The 14944-nt window shown below is 42.6% G+C and overlaps 1 protein-coding gene across 2 annotated transcripts in view; it reads left to right on the top strand.

The window, feature by feature from the left end:
• LOC126272742 (limbic system-associated membrane protein) overlaps positions 1-14944 on the top strand; it is an 848332-nt gene that overhangs the window by 372610 nt on the left and 460778 nt on the right. The gene's annotated exons all lie outside the window — the stretch shown is intronic.

Raw genomic sequence — 14944 nt, 5'->3', positions numbered from 1 at the left:
GTATATTGTGAATAGCAACGGTCCTATGACACTCCCCTGCGGCACACCTGAAATCACTCTTACTTCGGAAGACTTCTCTCCATTGAGAATGACGTGCTGCGTTCTGTTATCTAGGAACTCCTCAATCCAATCACACAATTGATCTGATAGTCCGTATGCTCTTACTTTGTTCATTAAACGACTTATCATTAATAAAGTTTTTGTAACTACCCTGATTACTCTCAAACAATTAAATCTTTCTTCACAAAACTAGACCTCGTAATGGTGAGGTGAAAAACTATTTGTCCGGTTTCCAGTGTTTGGTTGAGAAAATTCGCACAAAAATGCATCGTGTGGTTTCTATACAGCCTTGTTTTCGCTCCACTTAAATATATTACCAACAACTACAATGGAAATTCGGCACGAAAAGCCTTAGAATATTACTTCAGCAATTATCATTATATTGAAAAAACAGTTGGAATTTGTAGAACTGAACATCATACTTCATGTAATCAAGTTAGCGAAGACTTATGATACAGATTAAATATGATTTATGATGCACAATGAGTAAATGTTGCCAATCTGTCTCTGCTGCTAAATCACACAAGATACTTCAAACAACTCGAAGACCGACTGATTTAGTATTAAGTTCAGATTTCCTTCGGGAAATGCTTGGCATATATGCAACTGAACGAAATATATGACTGGTGTTCTGCGAGCGAAAAACTGCGTATCATAACCAGTGTAATTCTTAACGTAGATTACTTTTGCTGTGGCTTCCGCATCGCAACTGGAAACTATGTAACCGCCCAGCAGGTGTATTTATTCCCATAAATCACGACCCTTACGTATAGGGTATCCACTTTACGCTGCAGCATTAAGAAATTACTAATTCATCACTCCCCGTTGGAATATTTGCGTGATTTGAGGCCATTCACATCTGCGGTTGTCCGACATAACAAATCGATATCACTTTATCTATTGAAGAGTGGGAGGAGTTAGCACGCAAAGCCGTGGTAATCCAGCACAGGAGGCGATCCAAAGAAAAGGAAGTGGATTAGACAATAGAAGATTCAGAATAATCCTTCTTGAAATTAGCACCCCGTAAGCAAGATGTACAGTAAGCAGTGTCTTCGGTTAGACGACGATTTCCACCGACATGAAATCAAATTGATTCATTCATTCTAACAATTGTCGCTCTAGTAGCGTAATATGAAATGCATCTAGTGTTAGCTAGAGTTATTGTAAGACAGTACATCTGCGTAGAGACCATTCTCATAAAATCGAGAAAAGGAATTGGCTGGAATATGAAAATAACTTTCGAGATCATTTTGCGTTTTGTTATGCGCTTCTCTAGAACCACTTCTTCAAGTATTTCCCGTCACCTTTACGAATGTGCCTGTTTCTCACACGAAACAAGGCAATAGATAATTTAATGACCCTTTTCGTCCAAAGACCTCTATTTTTGGATGCATGTTTTCAAATATGAAACAATCTCTGCATTCGGAAATAATGTATATGAATTTGTACCACAGTTGTATGTGATTTAAAGAAATTTTATGTACTTGAATCACATCTCACATTTAAAGCAACGTATATGGATCTTAATTGTTAATCAGATGCAGTTCTCATCCTCCTCAAACAACTTTAAACATATGTAGCTTCGTAATGAAACTGAACTTATTTTCATAATATAATCTGTACAGAGCCAAAGAACTGGAGGGGAAGAGTGAAATAAGCTGTTAGGAAAATATATACAGCAAACTGACTCGCAGTGTGTCGTAAAATTTGGCAACAAATATAAAGATTTGACGTGTCACGCTTTGAATGGTGATTGCTTATTGATGTGCCATTAAAGTTTTACATAAAATATCAACAGCTACCTGGTATCCACGTCACTTTCCACTATTCTGACATTTTTATTCCGACACATACTAGAATATGGTTCTCCAGCATGAAGAATGGTTAAAAGTTCTTCCAAGACTACGATAGTTATCCACCGATGGCAGTTGTGGTATAATATAGGGTGATTATACGAGGTGTGTTTTGTAAGTTAGGTCCGTTTGAACATAAGTACACAACGAAAGGTTATTTCAAAAAAGAAAATTTATTTTCAGAGCCGGCGGGGTGGCCGAGAGGTTCTAGACGCTACAGTCTGGAACCGCGCGATCGCTACGGTCGCAGGTTCGATTCCTACCTCGGGCATGGATATGTGTGATGTCTTTAGATTAGTTAGGTTTAAGTAGTTCTAAGTTCTAGGGGACTGATGACCTCAGAAGTTAAGTCCCATAGTGCTCAGAGCCATTTGAACCACTTTTTTATTTCCAGAAAGTACATACTTCACCCAATTTTTCGACATAGGTCCCAAGTTTGTTGAAACACGTATCATACCTCTCAACAAATTTTAAAATATCCTCTTCATAAAAACTTGAAGCCTGCTCCGATAGCCAAGAGTTCACTGCCGTTTTCACGTCGCCGTCGTCATTGTAACGGTTGCCACTAAGGTGTTGTCTGAGGTGGAGGAACAGATGGTAACCGCTCGGCGCAAGATCAGGACAGTAGGGTTGGTGGTCTTGAAGTTGCCATACCTTCACCGAGGAGTCAAGCAGTATATTGCTCCCTCCTACGTATATCTCGCGAAGAGACCATGAGGATAAAATCAGAGAGATTAGAGCCTACACAGAGGCATACCGACAATCCTTCTTTCCACGAACAATACGAGGCTGAAATAGAAGGGAGAACCTATAGACGTACTCAAGGTACCCACCGCCACACACCGTCAGGTGGCTTGCGGAGTATGGATATAGATGTAGATGTAGATGCCAGCAAAAACTGTGCAATAAATCGCGGGTCTGACCTGCAGTGTGAGGTCTGATATTGTCACGGAGAAGGACAATTCCCTTCGTCAGCATGCCGCGTCTTTTGGTTTTGATCACTCTGCGTAGCTTACTCAGGGTTTGGCAGTACGCTTCTGCATTGATAGTGGTTCCTCGTTGCATGAAATCGACCAAGAAAACACCGCGCCTATCCCAAAACACCGACGCCATGATTTTGCGCTGGGACAGAGTGTGTTTGGCCTTCACCTTTACAGGAGAGTGTGTGTGTCTCCATTCCATGCTCTGTTGCTTCGATTCGGGCATGATATGCGAAACCCATGTTTCGTTTCCAGTTACGATCTGACTCAAGAAGCCATCACACACTCAAATATTTGGTTTTTGTGGTGCTCTGTTAGGAGTTTCAGGACTCATCGGGAGCACAGTTTCCTAAACTTCAGGTGTTCACTGATCTCAACACATCAGGAAATTCGATTGAGAGACCTGTTATTGTGAAGCGCCTATTCTCACGAATCCTCGTTTCAACTGAAGCTATCAAATCATCTCTAATCAAAGAAGGGCGACCGGAACGGTCCTCATAACGGACGTTTTCACGGCCATATTTGAATTCTCGTACCCACTTACGCACTTTGCTTTCACTCATAACAATATCACTGTACACTTCCTAAATCTGTCGATGAATTTCTGCAGCAGACAGGTTCCTTGCTGACAAAAACAGTATCACTGAGCGAACCTTACACGCGGCAGGCGATTTGATAGCCTTAAACATTTTGAAAGCATTGAACAGAACGGTACAGGTTAGCTACAGAGCTGAAACTGAGCACAGTTGTTCCCCAGGCATGCCAGTACACGACGCACGCGCTCTTTGCGGTATGCACACAAACTACTAGTGTCTACAACAAAACGGACCTTACTTAAAAAACACGCCTCCTAAATTAAATTTCTCTTCTTGGGTCAGTGTTGATCCGATACTATTTATAGTATGGATATCTATCTTTTTGGGAATGACGTTGAGACCATGTCATTCAGGAATTGCTTGTTATTCGTGATTTGCCGTTAGGTGCCTGCACTTGTTCGAAACGTGCACGAACGTCAGCTAAACATTTCATGGCCCACTGTTCTAAAACTGCTGCGAACAACTGTGAAATGGTACCTCTTGTGCGTTTCCAGGTTGTCGTGAATGCAGATGGTCGTCGCAATGCGCAACGTTTGTAACGTGGAACGTAAGCATGCTACACAGTTAATGAATATTATCCTCTCATGTGAAAATTAAAATGTGATTCTTAAATGATTTATCAGTTATTTCTATTCCGCATGACCTTACAAATGTTTGCAATAAGTTTTGTTGTCCTATGATCGCCCGTTTTCCTCGGGGACCTTCTCAGATAGCGAAAGTTTAATTATAACCATCCTGTAAAATGTACGGGCGAACTTGATACAAAACAGACGATGCATCAGCTCCACTGCCTATTTCTCATGCTTGCTGGGAACTCGTCCACATGCCATCAGAATGATGTCATTTAGTGGTTTTCCGTCAGCATTCCATGAATTCTAGTGCCATTATTTTCCTAAGAATTCGAAACCGAACGTTTCAGAATGTGTTGTATGTAGATTCATGCCGACCAACAGCTTTTTATTAGAACAACATTGCAGATATTTTGTATAGTTTTACCTCATAATTTTACGATGTGCAAAAGTCATGGGATATCCTCTAATATCGTGGTGGGTCTCCATTTGAATGGTGTAGTGCAACAATTCGACGTGACATGGCCCCAACAAGTCGTTGGAAGTCCCTTCAGAAATACTGAGCCAAGCTGCCTCTATATCTGTCCATAAACCGAAAGTGTTGCCGGTGCAGTATTCTGTGCACGAACTGTTCTATTGATAGTCCCACGTCGGGCGATCTGCGTTGTCAAATCATTCGGTTGAATCGTCCAGAACGTTCTTCAAACCAATCACGGGACATGAAATCATTGTTTGAGAGTGTGAATTCCATGAATGGCTGCAAGTAATCGATCATATTCACACTCAGTCAATGATCGGTTTAGTTGGAGCAGAGGACCCGGCCCATTCCATGTAAGCACAGCCCACACCACCATGGAGCCACAACTACCTTGCACAGTGCCTTGTTGACAACTTGGACCCATGGCTTCGTGAGGTCTGCATCACGCTCGAACCCTACCATCATCTCTTACCAATTGAAATCGGCACTCAGCTGTCCAGACCACTGTTTTCTAGCGTCCAACCGATATGCTCACGATCCCAGGAGAGGCGCTGCAGGTGAATGTGTGCTATTAGCAAATTCATTCTCGTCTGCTGCCACGGTCGATTAATGCCAAATTTCGGCACACTCTCCTGAAGGATACGTTCATTGTACGTCCTACATTGACTTCTGCGGTTATTCCATGCAGTGTTGCTGGTCTGTTAACACTAACAGCTCTACGCAAACGCCGCTTCTCTCGGTCGTTCACTGAAAGCTGTCGGCCACTGCGTTGTCCGTGGTGGGAGATAATGCCTGAATTTTGCTATTCTTGGCAATCTCTTGAAACTGTGGATCTCGGAATACTGAATTCCCTGACGATGTCCCATGTGTCTAACTCCAATTACTATTCCACGGCCGGCCAGTGTGGCAATGCGGTTCTAGGCGCTGCAGTCTGGAACCGCGAGACCGCTACGATCGCAGTTTCGAACCCTGCCTCGGGCATGGATGAGTGTGATGTCCTTAGGTTAGTTAGATTTAACTAGTTGTAAGTTCAAGGGGCATAATGACGTCAGACGTTGAGTCCCACATTGCTCAGAGCCATTTTTGAACCAATTACAATTCCACGTTCAAAGTCCGTCGTGTGGTCATAACACGTCGGAAACCTTTTCACATGAATCATCTGAGTAGAAATGGGAGCTCCGTCAATGCACTGCCCTTTTATACCTCGTGTAACGCGATACTACCACAGTCTATATATGTGTATATCGCTTGCCCATGATTTCTTGTCACCACAGTGTATGCCTTTGTTACAGATATACAAAACTAGAATCATGTGCATAATGATGAAAGTCAATTACAAATTAAATAATTTCTTGAAAGCGCCTCAGACCAGTACGTGGACTACTATGAAGCATACATATTTTCGTAGAATAAGATTAGAAGCAGTGTAACGCCACTAAGCAAGATGGAGAGCTTCGTAAAACGTGGCGGAGCGGTATGGAAGTAGCGGATTTTAGGTAGGGAAGACGACGTGTTCGGAATGGGTAATAGAAGCCGGCTGGCGGAAGCCACGTAGTGCCAAGCTAGCAGCAGGGCGCGCCCGTGAAATAATTTGCCCTGCGGCTGCTGCAAATTTAGCGCCCATTATCCTCACGTGTTGCCTTCCTTATATGCACGCGAGCAGCGGGCCCGCCGCGGATTTCTCGCTGCTGCCTGTGGAACTTCTTCTTCTCCTCCTTCTCAATCTCCACTTCCGTTCTCCCGGTTGCTCCTTCGGGAAATGAGGAAGTTGAGACCGCACACAGCGCAATAGGGGATTGGGGAGGAGAGGGGGGCAGGGAATGCAGAAAGGAACGCGACGACACAGGAGGCAACGGGAAGCTTGAAAGGTGAAGAATAAAGGCAGGGATTGTACCGAGAAGAACACACACCCAATAGGACACGTCCAACGGAGAGAGGTAGGGCGGGGAGACCTACTTCTCGACGAACAGGCTAATACTGCAGTGGAGCTCTCGTCTTACTCGGCGTTTATTCCCACTACTATGCACTTTTGTGTCGTGCTGCACAACAGGAATTGTGCAAAAATGCGTGCATCTAATCAGATTTCACTGATGACGTTGCCAGTTACTCAGTTGTAGGCCAGCCATTGTGTGGAAACTCAGGGAAATATCGTGCACAGCTGACTGCATTTTCGCTTCAGACTTGAAATTTATGTCATAGTTAACCAAGCTATTTCCTGACGTAGCCCTGCCAATTTCTCAACCAAACAGACAAGTAGTTATGGTCATTTTCATATAAATACACTCCTGGAAATTGAAATAAGAACACCGTGAATTCATTGTCCCAGGAAGGGGAAACTTTATTGACACATTCCTGGGGTCAGATACATCACATGATCACACTGACAGAACCACAGGCACATAGACACAGGCAACAGAGCATGCACAATGTCGGCACCAGTACAGTGTATATCCACCTTTCGCAGCAATGCAGGCTGCTATTCTCCCATGGAGACGATCGTAGAGATGCTGGATGTAGTCCTGTGGAACGGCTTGCCATGCCATTTCCACCTGGCGCCTCAGTTGGACTAGCGTTCGTGCTGGACATGCAGACCGCGTGAGACGACGCTTCATCCAGTCCCAAACATGCTCAATGGGGGACAGATCCGGAGATCTTGCTGGCCAGGGTAGTTGAATTACACCTTCAAGAGCACGTTGGGTGGCACGGGATACATGCGGACGTGCATTGTCCTGTTGGAACAGCAAGTTCCCTTGCCAGTCTAGGAATGGTAGAACGATGGGTTCGATGACGGTTTGGATGTACCGTGCACTATTCAGTGTCCCCTCGACGATCACCAGAGGTGTACGGCCAGTGTAGGATATTGCTCCCCACGCCATGATGCCGGGTGTTGGCCCTGTGTGCCTCGGTCGTATGCAGTCCTGATTGTGGCGCTCACCTGCACAGCGCCAAACACGGATACGACCATCATTGGCACCAAGGCAGAAGCGACTCTCATCGCTGAAGACGACACGTCTCCATTCGTCCCTCCATTCACGCCTGTCGCGACACCACTGCAGGCGGGCTGCACGATGTTGGGGCGTGAGCGGAAGACGGCCTAACGGTGTGCGGGACCGTAGCCCAGCTTCATGGAGACGGTTGCGAACGGTCCTCGCCGATACCCCAGGAGCAACAGTGTCCCTAATTTGCTGGGAAGTGGCGGTGCGGTCCCCTACGGCACTGTGTAGGATCCTACGGTCTTGGCGTGCATCCGTGCGTCGCTGCGGTCCGGTCCCAGGTCGACGGGCACGTGCACCTTCCGCCGACCACTGGCGACAGCATCGATGTACTGTGGAGACCTCACGCCCCACGTGTTGAGCAATTCGGCGGTACGTCCACCCGGCCTCCCGCATGCCCACTATACGCCCTCGCTCAAAGTCCATCAACTGCACATATGGTTCACGTCCACGCTGTCGCGGCATGCTACCAGTGTTAAAGACTGCGATGGAGCTCCGTATGCCACGGAAAACTGGTTGACACTGACGGCGGCGGTGCACAAATGCTGCGCAGCTAGCGCCATTCGACGGCCAACACTGTGGTTCCTGGTGTGTCCGCTGTGCCATGCGGGTGATCATTGCTTGTACAGCCCTCTCGCAGTGTCCGGAGCAAGTATGGTGGGTGTGACACACCGGTGTCAATGTGTTCTTTTTTCCGTTTCCAGGAGTGTACATTATTCGTCCTATATTTGTAGGTTTATATTTTCTGATGTAATACTTTCTTCGCACTCGGAAAAATGTATATGATGGAAAAAAAGTTTAAATTCGCTTTTAGGACGATGATATCCCTTTTGTTAGAACTATGTTCAAATGTGTATGAAATCTTATGGGACTTAACTGCTTAGGTCATCAGTCACTAAGCTTACACACTACTTAACCTAAATTATCCTAAGGACAAACACACACATCCATGCCCGAGGGAGGACTCGAACCTCCGCCGGGATCAGCCGTGAATTTTGTACTATAGTAATTCGAATTTATTTGCTTTCTCTCATGTTCTTTCAAGAAACATCGATTCGGCTTAAGTACGCAGTCGTTACTACAAATGAAACATTGTAATTGGGTATACCAGAGTCAAACCACTCACAAAGGTTCGATTAGACATTGGTAACAGCACAGTCTATAATGAATGCGCAAAATTGTGCAAATAGACTCACAGATCATACAGATCTGATAAAAATTGTGGCGAAAAGTGACGTACGATATAGACCGAAGGTTTATTTATCTTTGCATGAAAAATCTAATTATTATGTTGATACGGATGGCATACTCCTAGTTTATGTTAAAAAGAAACAACGTTGCGTGTAATAAGCTAAACAGGAATGTCCACATTATAATTACCAAAAATGCCAGAGTGGTCCTAAATTAAGAATAAATCTCCATAAATTAACATTGACATTGCAACCTAAGAGCTTTGATATGCTCTATTAAAAATATTTAAAAGAGCTATTATACTAGCAAAAGAGGTCACAAACCCAGCTCAGTTTTATACTTCCAGTTCGTAACTTGACAACAGTCATCGTCAGTAAAGATACTATATTGTTTACCGTTACTACTTCGTTTTCATCCTTAAATACAGTTTTGGCTCGTATGTATCGATTACCTACAGAAAGCTGTGTATAAACTACATCGGTAATGGACAAGAGAACTTAACCTTCGTACAGTAATAATAAAATCCAAAAAGCATGGCTCATAGTGGGAATTGTACTACCCGCTCAAAAATAACGGTAGATAATACCGCATTTGTGCATATCTGCACCTTTAATTTTTTAGGATTTGATGTAAGGTATGATATGGACAAGGAGTCAGAAAATACGATCAACAGTTATTAGTCAATATGCAGAATGATAAAACATTCCAAAAGAAAAAGGAAAGAAACGAAATTAAGATTTTATAAAACCATGGCTGCAGCTGTATTGCCACAATGCCATCTCTAAACAACCTGATAAAAGTAAACAACAAGTAGCAGAGGTGTCACCGGCGAAGATTGTGTAAGAAGTGCGAATGTTAGTAATCTGCTAGATATTTATAACATTAACGAGAAGACTGAAGAAAATAAAAGATTGTGGAAACAGCACCTAAAAAGGGTGTAGAGAGAATCTCCCACGTCAGTCCATGGTTTATGAGTCAAGAGGAAAAAGTGACGTAGAAAGTTCCAGTACGAGGTGACAGTGAAAAGGTGGAACAGGTACAAGTGCTTAACCCTCTAAATTCAGAAGAAGATGTATTGATATGTGCTATTGACGAAATCTGTTACTTCTCAGGATATTCACACATGAAATGGGAATCTTTGCTCATCTCACTGAAACGTTCCGGTATTTCTGTTATGTGGAAGAGTCATTAACGTATTATGTACTTTCCCGAAGGACTTCTATTGTATTTTCATACATTTCAACTTTTAGAGGGTGACTTAAAGGTTCGGCCTCTATACGAGAGCATCATGTGGTGCGTGCAGTTGGTCTATACGAGGCACCTTGCTTCTCCATTAATGTTGTTTGTGTTCTTTCTTGCTTTTTCCTCTTGTCTTCTCTGTGGTAGTCTGTATCTGTGGAGTTAAAGTCCTCAGTTGTTTTTCAGTACAATTTACTCTTCCCATGTATGATTTAACACCTCTCTACAATTAGCCAAATTACGTATGTTTTTATTGTTTTCTGATATTACTCTTTACTGGCAAAGCGATGTAGATGTGTGTCTATGTATCTGTTGAAAGAGCGCAGAATACCTCATTTTAACGTGAATTATACAACCCAATACCTGAAGTGGAGCTCTGTTGTTGCATTTGTTGCATCTTAAGATGAACTGATGCTGGTGTTTTAAGGAAGCTGTGCTACTTTGCTTCATCTAATAACTCACTGAGGCTACAATGTAAGAGAGAGAGAGAGAGAGAGAGAGAGAGAGAGAGAGAGAGAGAGAGAGAGAGAGAGAGAGAGAGAGATTGTGAGAGAAAGTGATGTAGCCACTATTTATTGAGGTGACAAGCTGACCAACCGCGCTGCCACGTAATTAATTTCCCACTAAACCGCATGATTCCATCATAATTTTCGACACAATTTTTGTCGATTCCGCATTTTTTGTCCGAAACGTTCTCGGAAAGTAAACGTAATGATGTAATTAACAGAGAGTGATTAGCCAAACAAAACGGAAGTGGATAATTGGAACATATGATTAAGTCTAATTAATCGGTCCCTACTCGTGAATATTCACCCTGTTATCCATTGCCTCGCAGAAGATCCGCCTAATGAGGTGCAGCATGCAATACGACATCGAGTGGAATTAAGTGAAGTTTGTATTCATTTAGACACTGTTGCTTTAACTTTATTTAAACAGATTCTTGAAAAATTGTGGACCAAAATCATTCTTTTGCATATGCAGCTGTAAATGTTAGATGAGACAATTTTTAAGAAAGTTTTACACAATACACTATAGATTACAAACTCTCTGAGTACTTAGGACTGTTATTCATGATATACCTCGCATAATTCCCTAATTAACAGCATAAAGTTGGATATGATGGTGATCAGGATTGTTAGGCAAACCATTGCTGAAGTTTTACCCTTGTTTCTGTTGTTCTGTTCACAAAAGTTCTGACTTTTCAACTCTGACAAGTCATTCCCGCATTACTCGGGTTCGCTGAAGATGTCTTCAGAAACTTACGAACAACAGCTTATGTCAGAAGAGCGATTTAATAAAGATTTATGCTTTCCACACTTTCTTGAAAATATCCCAATTTTATAAAATAAAACTCACAACTAAATTAAATTTAAGGGTGTCTTATTTAACAATATTGTAGCTAGTATAATTTAATTTTATTTCACTTTTATTGAAATCATTTGAGTACGAAACGTCTGACTTAGTACTTAATGGGAATCTGCGCTTTCACAGCTGATGATTAACCAACTCATTATGGGTTAATTCTTTTTGCACGAGATTAATTTCGTCTGTGTACACTGCACACACATTAGCCGCTGTAGTTATGTTTGCACTGGCATGTTAGTTGTTAGTAAAACAAACTTTTTTGTAGATAAACAGAGACGGAGATGCGCATTTTATGTAGCTGTTGCAAATTTTCGTGACGAAGTAACACTGGCTAAGCCTTTCAGGAGCTATTTTAGAACATTCTACCCTCTGTTGATTATTTTACACGTTAGTCAGTGAGATGTTATTAAATCATATACTTGATCTAGTAATCTGCTGAGTAACTATGAAGTAGAAGGTGATGCAAAAGTCTGAATACGTCCCTATAAAAGTCGAACGGTGTGAGGAATCATAATGGAGTCTGGTATGGGGTGTCTGTAGGTGCGGGCACTACTTACAGGATCTGTGGCGACAGCGACGGCCATCTTGGAATCTGCCGTATTGCATATGGGTTACATGTTTCAGATGGGAAGAGGATCATGTGGCATATCATTTCAAACTGGCTATTTATCAGGAATGCATATTTGAAATCTATTTTAAGATTTCTTTATTTCTGGAGGACTTAGGACCTTTTACGTTTAGGACATATGTCACAGTCGGCATCCAGAATATGCTCAATATGACCTCCACAGAGCTGCACACACAATCTGAGTCTTTCTGGCCAGTCCTGCTACACACGTCAACAGAGGCATACGCCACCTCAAAACGCCGACAAAGATGGGCTACATTCTTGACTTTTATCTCGTACACAATTGATTCCAAATGTCCCCATAGATAAAAGTCAAAACGAGTAAAATCAGGGGACCGTTGTGGTCATTCTATAGGACATCTCCCACCTATCCAGTGAAATCCAAACTGTTCATTCAGAAACTGACCTCAGTAGAATTGTGGAAAAGTGCACCGTATTGTTGGAGGAAGGTTGGGAAATCAGTCTGCGGATTCAACAGCATTGGAAACACACGATGGCGGAGCGTATTACGATACCTCTTCCAGTTCAAGGTCCCATCAGTAACCGCTGGACACACGATTCTTGAGTCCCAAATCTCACACCAAACCATCACTTTTTCACCACCAGTACCTTTAAGGGATCCACCGACGAGGGGTTTGCATCTGAACAGTAACGATGATTTTGTTTGTTTGCTTCTCCTTGCAAATAAAAATTAGCTTCGTCGCTGAACAACACCTGTTGTATGAAGACTTGATTCCTGTTATGCTGATCCAGGAAACAGTCTGCAATCTGTATCCGACAAGTGGGTCATCCTTCGAGGGATGATGTTGCAACTGTAGCTGGTACAGGTGCCATTGGTGTGTGTGTGTGTGTGTGTGTGTGTGTGTGTGTGTGTGTGTGTGTGTGTGTTTGGTGTGTGTGTGTGTGTGTGTGTAACACATACAAGATTGAACGCTGATTGACACCGGTTATTGCTGATAATTGACCCGTACTGTGATATGGACTTTTCACAAACGATACCACAGCTGCTGTTCCAGCCTTCGTCGGTGGCTGTTCTTGGAGTTCGTGGCTTGTCCACTACAGAACCTGTTGCACGAAATTTGTCCAATAACTTTGATACGGTCATACGTGAACTGCCATATCTCTCAAGATGCTGGGCATTGAAGGCAGCAGCTATCACTCTGGTACTTCTTCCAAAATTTCAGAGCATTCCTGCTGTGTACGATAAGTGCTACTGTAGATCACCGCCGGCCGGGGTGGCCGAGCGGTTCTAGGTGCCGAAACCGCACGACCACTACGGTCGCAGGTTCGAATCCTGCCTCGGGCATGGATATGTGTGATGTCCTTAGGTTAGTTAGGTTTAAGTAGTTATTGGGGACTGATGACCTCAGAAATTAAGTCCCATTGTTCTCAGAGCCATTTGAACCATTTTTTGTAGATCACCTGCAAAAATAAACAGAATTGATCACCTCCTTGCAGTTTGCAACAATAAGAGGTCACCACTCCTACACAAATAAAGATGTCTGAAAACAGATTTCACTTGCTTGTTGCCGAGAAAGAGGCAGTTTAAAATAATGTAAAACATGACCCCTTTCTCATTTGAAACGCGTAACCCAAATTCAAGATGGCGAATTTCAAGACGCTGGCCACTGTCGCTATAGCTTGTATAAGTTGCACACCTACAAACACCCCATAGCAGGAGCCATTATCATTCCTCACAACGTTCGACTTTCATACAAGTGTTTCCAGTCTTTCGCTTCACCGTGGGCGTTAACGAAATTGTATTATTACATTCACAACAGTATTGTCCATGATAAAAATTGCCAGTATTATGAGCGCAAAATTGAAGTACAAGTGCTTAAGATATTAATTTCTTTTCCACTGATAGGCTAGTGTTATATTATCATCCGATAGCTCATAATGAAAACCTTCCGTCTGTGAGGCCCTGAAAAGGTACTTTTATTCCCACATGGTGTGCAACAATTGTACTACTGCGTATATATTTTTGGGAGAAGTACTCGGTTGAAGATTAAAGTCTGATTCATCCAGAACCCTTAGTGGTAAATGATGCATGGACAAGTACACGCAGTAGCACTTACATTACCTGGTTATGGCACCACTATCCCATTCACGCACCATTTTTCCCTTTAGGTCGAATGGAATTAAGTGCTACTAAAAGACATATATATTCTCTGAACCGTGACAGTTACCAAGTCAGCTTTAGCCATTGAAGAGATATCATTCTTAAACAGGCAGTAAAATCATATTTTGTACTAGAGTCTGTTTCATCAAATAATCATAAACCTACCTTCCTTCGTTCGTGGTACTAAGCTACTGCTATACTGAATTTTTATCATCAGCCCATATAGTTCCACTGCTCTTTTCCATTTCAGAGAATCGAACACCACATACAACGGTAAAAAGCTTTCTGAGTTTGCATTTGATAACTCTTTATGTATGGACATTGTAAGAATGAACAGACACTGACACACCCAAGATGGCACGCATCAGCAAGACAAAAGAACATAAAGTAATCAGTAATGAACAGCAATTATAATAATAATAATAATAATAATAATAATGTAAGTAGTCGATGAAATATATGTCAAATCAAAGTGATGGACACGTTTGCTACAGTTGACTTTCCATCTATTCTGTAACTAATTTCAAATGAATGTTTCATATTCCTATCGTGATCACGAAACATTGAAATGTAAGTGACTGCTGTCCGATAATAGAAATGTAGGGAGTGTGAAGTAATGTTCGAGTAATGAGGTTTTTTTCTCTTTAAATCTTTCATGGTAGGCTGCAGGAGGGCATACCCTTTCCAGCCAATACTCAAGACAGTTGGTTGCCTATGTACTGATGGTGGTTTACAGTATATAAAGAACTGTACACCACCATCACCACCACCTTTAACAGCAGCAGCAAATGACACATTGGTGGGTCCCGTTCCATATACAGGGACAGAAACAGAAACAGATGACATTGGGAGGGAAATTGTGCTTGAGAA

This window comes from Schistocerca gregaria, chromosome 5 (assembly GCF_023897955.1).
Source record: "Schistocerca gregaria isolate iqSchGreg1 chromosome 5, iqSchGreg1.2, whole genome shotgun sequence".
Taxonomy (NCBI): Eukaryota; Metazoa; Arthropoda; class Insecta; order Orthoptera; family Acrididae; genus Schistocerca; species Schistocerca gregaria.
Note: the sequence above shows the minus strand (reverse complement) of the source record. Positions and strands in the feature narration are given on the sequence as shown.